Source organism: Podarcis vaucheri, assembly GCF_965113315.1.
Source record: "Podarcis vaucheri genome assembly, chromosome: 1".
Taxonomy (NCBI): domain Eukaryota; kingdom Metazoa; phylum Chordata; class Lepidosauria; order Squamata; family Lacertidae; genus Podarcis; species Podarcis vaucheri.
In genome coordinates, this window is record NC_138759.1 from 44,962,705 (window position 1) to 44,969,048 (window position 6,344).

At 45.7% G+C, this 6,344-nt stretch overlaps 1 protein-coding gene and 1 long non-coding RNA gene across 4 annotated transcripts in view; one reads left to right on the plus strand and one right to left on the minus strand.

The window, feature by feature from the left end:
• Positions 1–2,818, minus strand: part of INO80 (INO80 complex ATPase subunit) — a 57,839-nt gene extending 55,021 nt beyond the window's left edge. For all 3 annotated transcript variants that reach the window (XM_082239265.1, XM_082239264.1, XM_082239263.1), the window contains exon 1: positions 2,681–2,818. The gene's annotated coding sequence lies outside the window, so the exon portion shown is untranslated. The remainder of the gene's footprint in view (positions 1–2,680) is intronic.
• LOC309542635 lies at positions 1,901–5,891 on the plus strand. Its single transcript, XR_014224329.1, has 3 exons — positions 1,901–2,683; positions 3,088–3,234; positions 5,758–5,891. It is a non-coding gene; the product is annotated as an uncharacterized lncRNA (long non-coding RNA).
• Positions 5,892–6,344: the final 453 nt, after the last annotated feature.

A 6,344-nucleotide genomic window follows, 5' to 3' on the forward strand; every position in this document is an offset into this window, starting at 1 on the left:
TCATTCTAATTTTTCAAGTAGCAGTACAAGATATTCTAGTTGAACGACTGCTTTTGGCTTCTATAATTAAGATGTTAACAACATAACATTTCTAATCCTGAAGCACTAAAAAGCATGAAGGAAAACAATCAAGCTCCAGTCAAAACAGCCCCATGTTGGTTTTGATGCAGCAGTGCAGAGGTGGCTAACTTATGAATGGCCCTCCAGATACTGCTGAACTACATGTCCCATTATCCTTGACCACTGGCCATGATGGCTGAGGATGATGGGAGTTGCAGTTCAACAACATCTAAAGAGCTGCAGATTAGCTATCCCTGCAGTAGAGGAACCAATTTAGCTGCTCTGAATCAAACAATTTATATCCAAAATTTGGAAATGATACACTGTGATGGTCTAATTACAAGTAGATCATCACAGCCTTTAGTACACTAATAAGTACAGTCAAACCTCGGTTGACAAACATTATTGGTTCTGGAAGCCTGTTCGGCTTCTGAAATGTTTAGCAACTGAGGTGAGACTTCTGATTGGTTGCAAGAGCTTCTTGCACTCAGGCAGAAGCCACGTCGGACGTTTGGCTTCCAAAAGCCATTAAACAACCAGAGCATTTACTTCTGGGTTTTTGGAGTTTGTGAGCTGAAATGTTTGAAAACGAAATATTTGGAAAAATGGACAAATCTGAAGTTGTTATTGTTGGGCCGAGTTGTTGTGGTGGGGATGAGGGTTGCTGTGTTGCCGGGGATGTTGCTTTTGTTTCAAACATTGCAAGTTTTGGATGGGATGGATTGTTTCAGGAGGTGGCAGAGGGATGTTTCCAGATTTGTTTGGCAGGGCAGGAAGCCTTGAGTAAAATTTAAGGTATTGACGAATGCCAAAGAAGGAGGCGGACTTGCCCTGCCAGACCCCTAAACTTTGTTGTGAACCATCTGCTTTTTGCTGGCTGAGAGAATGGCTGCTTCTTGAAAACACTGAAGTGTTGGATAATGGCAGATGAAGTTGATGGAATATATGGAATTGGCGGAAATGACCGGCAAGATCCGAGACCAGGGAGAAGAGTCGGTGGAAGAAGACTGGAAAAAGTTTAAAGACTATTTATGGAAGTATTGTAAAATTAATGAATGCTAGAAGAATGTTGGAATGAAGTTATATGGCTTTAGTAGAAATGTTATAAGGAATTAAGTATAAATAGATTAATAGAATATTAAAGGAAAAAATAAGGTTAGAATGTGTTAAGATAATTATAGGATAGAAAACAGAGGAAGATGGAAAGGAATTGCTGAAACAATTAATAGAAGTGGAATACAAAAAGGGAGGTGTGAGGAGGTCGTTGGAAATAAGCGAATGAAAGATAAGATATTGAAAATGTTTGAGGTGTTTTTAAACTGTTTTTGTTTGTTTTTGCTTTGTTTGTGTTTGTATTTGTATTGTTCTTTTTCTTTTCTTTTTTTGTTTGTAGTGTTGTGTTGAAATTGTTGGAAAAGTAATAAATATCATTTAAAAAAAAAGAGAAATGTTTGAAAACGGAGCCATTCGACAACTGAGGTTTGACTGTACTGGTATTTACCTCTCCTCTGTCAAAACACTACTTCTACCCAAGAAACCTTGCAGGAGATTGCATAGAAGTCAAGATTAAGATGTGTACTGAAGTTTTTTAAATAACAGAAACACTCGCCCCTATTAGTAGTGCCTGGAACACAGGCATACTGACCTGTCATAAATACACTTGTGAAAGGTAAGAGTTTGCTTGCAACCAGGGGGCAAAGGAAGTGATAGTCATCATGTTATGCTACAAGCTAACCAGACTTTCCAGTTAAAACATGGAACAGCACAATCTTAACCAACAGCCCTCCATGATTACCAGCCTTTAATTTCCAGTTACCGAGGACAGCCCAGCAGCCAAACGTTTTGGAGTGTGATCAGGATGATATGCATCCCAGATCAAACTACCAAATCACACATACCATGTGACCAGTAAGTCATTTACAGCTTTTAAGCACGTGTTCTACATAATCCAAGCGAACAGAAATTTTCAGATTAAAATTGCGAAACCGATATGCACTTTTATTTTCTGTTTTACGCTTGACGCTCAAGTATGCTGGGGTCTTGGAATCTGCAAGCACTAATCCTGAACCCCCACAAACCACACCGAAATAAAACCGAATAAAGAGTCGAACCGCACGTTCCAATGGTTAACAGACCGCATAGGAAGTAGTGCGGTTGGCAATCCTATAGGCTAAACCGGGACGCTGCTTAAGGCGGGGCTGTCAAGCCCATACGCTGAGCTCCCGTTTCCTCGTCCGCCGCCTTCATGCAAAGCGCGGGGCGCGCACGTGGGCTGGGTGCGACCGACACACCCTCACCCCGGCGCCGCACGCTGCCGAGGGGCTGCACAGGCCCCGCCAAGGGCGCCTTCCCTCCTTCCGCGGAAGCGTTTTGCGGGCGAGGGGAGGTTGCCGGGGTCCCGCCCCCTCCGCAGTGGGGGGCGCGCGTGTGCCTGCTCTCCCTCCCTCCCTCCGCCCCAGAGGAGCGGCAGGGCCTGTCGCTTTAAGAGAAGGCCCGGCTGCCGGGGCCGCTGCGAGGGAGCGGGAAGGAGGGGTTGGGTTCGGGGGGGAAGCCGGAACCTGGCCTAGCGGGTCCCTCCGGCGCTGCCCCCTGCCTCGGCCCGGGAGCCCCGGCGTCTTACCTGGTGCGTGGCCCGGCTTGGGCCGGGGGTGGCTTTCGAGTTGCCCGCCCCGCTCTCTCGCGCCGGCCTCTCGCCCCGCGCTGCGCTGGCGCTGCCTGTGCCCTGCCGCGGTGCCTCTCGGCTTCTGCCTCGCCAAGATGGCGGCCGCGCTATTGCTGCTGAGGAGGCGGCGGCTGCGGGCGCTGGGACGGCGGCGGCGGCCACTTTCGCTCACTGAGAGGAGAGGAGCAGGGACACGGGGAGCCATGGCGGGGGGGAGGAGAGGCGCCATGGCCAGGCCAGAACAATCGAACTCGGCACCCCTAGCTGGCCCTCGGAGCCCCCACCTAGAAATACTCGGTGGCGGGCTTCGCCGCAACCGCTACACTGTCCCCGAGCCCACATCCCGTGCTCTTCCCCCCACATAGAACCCACAAGGACCCCTGTAGCATCGATTCGTTCATCGTTCGACTGGTTGAGTCTGGCGGTGACGGAAATTACCGAACGCTTTCGGCCGAAGAGACTGGCGTGAGTTAGCAATTCTCGCGCGAAGCGCCAGCTAAAGGTTCGCGATGGTAAGATTCCAACGGGAGCTCCTTAGTGACGTAGCGTTTGGCTAACCTTGCTCCTGTGTTTAGGGGTGGGGCTGTGCAGACCTTGGTAGGCCTACGATCAACAGAGAGCCTTCCTTTTGATTGAAAGTATTTTCACAGGCAGTAATCGAATTCTCTCTGTTCGCAGTTCGTCTCCACGCGGTTTCTCCAGCACGCTTTTGCCACGGCTGTTTTTTATTAAAGCCCGAAGGACGGCACATAAATCTCTTACAGTGAATGAAATAATATTGAGAACTGGATCACTTTAATCAAAGGCCCCATGCATTAATTTGATAGTACCTGGTATCAATTTCTCTTTCAATTCACCTCCCCACTCCCCGCACATTTCTTGTCTTACCACTTGAGTATTAAACGGTTTGCCACACTGGAAAATATTAAGCTATTTTTGTAACTGCCTTGCAAGGAAAATGGTGGTAGCTCTAAGGTGCTGCAGTATATATGTGTGCATGTATATATATATCTGGCCAGGACGTTCCTACTTATATCTCTCAAACCTAAGGACGCATTTTAGACAAAATTAAGTTTTTTTATGGTGTATTTTTACAACTGGAAAGGCTGACACCAACTTGAAAGGGCAGATTAACCTCATCCATAGATCTGACTATCCCTAATTGTGATAAGCTGCTTCTGAATACCAGGTACCAGAGAATAGCTGGTTACGTTGAGAGACTGGTCAAAGGTCACAGTAAGTTTTATGGCTGAGTGGTGATTTTAACGCAGGTCCTAGTCCATGTAATATCCCTGCACTTTATTCAGCGTTCTGGGGGGAAAGATGTAGAAATGAATACACTGAGCCAGGGGCATAATCTTTTCTCATAGGTCTGGAAAGTTATAGAATCCTTTTCTTTCCTTGTTAACAGTCCTGTGTGACACCTTTTAAGCCTAACCAGGCTGCAATCCTGTTCATACTTACCAGGGAGTGATCCACATGGAATTCAGTGGGGCTTAGTTCTGAGTAATCTAGTATTTGTTGCATGAATCCACCCCTTCTGAGCCATAATAAGACACTTAGGTGTCTTACAATTGCAGTATTTAAGTGGTCACAGAACTTTCCCCCCCAGAAGAAGTGTTTGGGAGAGCAGGAAACCCTTCTTAAAACTAGGCTATTTTTTCCATTTAGTTAGGTGCTATCTATAGAAGAGCAATTCCTAAAGTGTCCACAGTATAATGGAGGGGGAAGAACTTGGCCACACAGCTTTGACTTCTTAATCGCCCCACCAAGTCTAGTGGACACCAGACACCCGTGAATGGGAGAAGCCTTTTGCTCTCAATAGTGGAGAAATAAACCAGCAAGTATGTGGAAAAATAGGATGGTAGGCTAAATCAGTGTTTTTCAACCACTGTTCCGCGGCACACTAGTGTGCCGCGAGATGTTGCCTGGTGTGCTGTGGAAAAAATTGAAAAATTCGAAAGATTTTTTTTTAAAAAAAGTCAAATTTTCGCCCACTAGGCGGGCGCTGGACTGTGTCCACCCTATTTTCCATCCATCCTGGGTGGGGATCAGATTGGATGGGATCGGATGAGAGTGGACAGGTGGTCCGCTCTCATCCGATTCCCCATAGAGAGCAGCGGGACTCTGACATCTCCCTCTCCGCACACAGTGGTGGTGTGCCTCGTGATTTTTTTCATGAAACAAGTGTGCCTATGCCCAAAAAAGGTTGAAAAACACTGAGCTAAATAGACTTTTGGTCTGATGCAGCAGGCTCCTTTTAAGTTGTTATTCTACTTATATCTGAGGAATTTTATTTTCAGGCAGCTAAAGGGGTAATCTAGGTCGTAGTGTCCAAATCCATCGGGGGGGGGGGACTTAGTATATTGGTACCTCGGGTTACATATGCTTCAGGTTACATACGCTTCAGGTTACAGACTCCACTAACCCAGAAATATTACCTCAGGTTAAGAACTTTGCTTCAGGATGAGAACAGAAATTATGCAGCGGCGGCAGCAGCAGGAGGCCCCATTAGCTAAAGTGGTGCTTCAGGTTAAGAACAGTTTCAGGTTAAGAAGAGAACTCCAGAACGAATTAAATTCTTAACCTGAGGTACCACTGTATATATAACTTAACAGGTACGTCCAGCAAATTAAAATAAAAAATGTTGAGGAAAGCTGCGATTCCATTTTGAAGCTCTAAAAGATGTTGCTCTGTGCAGGTACAGGACCTATATACATGAATGCAAAAAGACCACAAAGAATAATCATGACTTTTATTTTAGAGAAAAACATTCCAACTGCCTTGTGAAGAGTTTTCCTTGGAAAACCATCTACCAAAAAACCCAGCATATTAAGTTTATATCTGAAACATACACACTTGCATTTTAAGAAACATCTGTTCAAATTCCAACAAACAACATACAGCTTTGCCCTTCTATTTTGAAAATGAACAACTCATACCTATTTTCAAATAAGCATGCTTAGGATCCTGCTGCTGTAATGCTGCCCAACTAAAGGCCTTTTACCATGTAATTGTTTTCCCCACAAAAAAAGGAAGCCAGGACAGATCGTGATGAGTGCTCACTGGAAGGACAGATCGTGAAGCTTAGACTCCAATACTTTGGCCACCTCATGAGAAGAGAAGATTCCCTGGAAAAGACCCTCATGTTGGGAAAGATGGCGGGCACAAGGAGAAGGGGACGACAGAGGATGAGATGGTTGGACAGTGTTCTCGAAGCTACCAGCATGAGTCTGACCAAACTGCGGAAGGCAGTGGAAGACAGAAGTGCCTGGCGTGCTCTGGTCCATGGGGTCATGAAGAGTCGGGCAGGACTAAACGACTGAACAACAACAACAACCTTTTGAAACCTAGAACACAGTTATTCCATACTGCATCACATGTCCAACTGATAATTGAACTTCGGAGTAAACATGGTTAGGATTGAGCTGCTTTAAAATGTTTGCTGTTCCCTTTGTAGACTATGTTGTACAAATAATGCTATTATTTATGGGTACTTGGTGCAATAAATAACTTTCTATATTGCTCTAGGGAGAATTTTGCGATCCAGAATGAAAAACCTGTTCCAAAGATATAACTGCAAATACTGTATTGGGGAGCAGTGGGGAACAGCTAACAATTC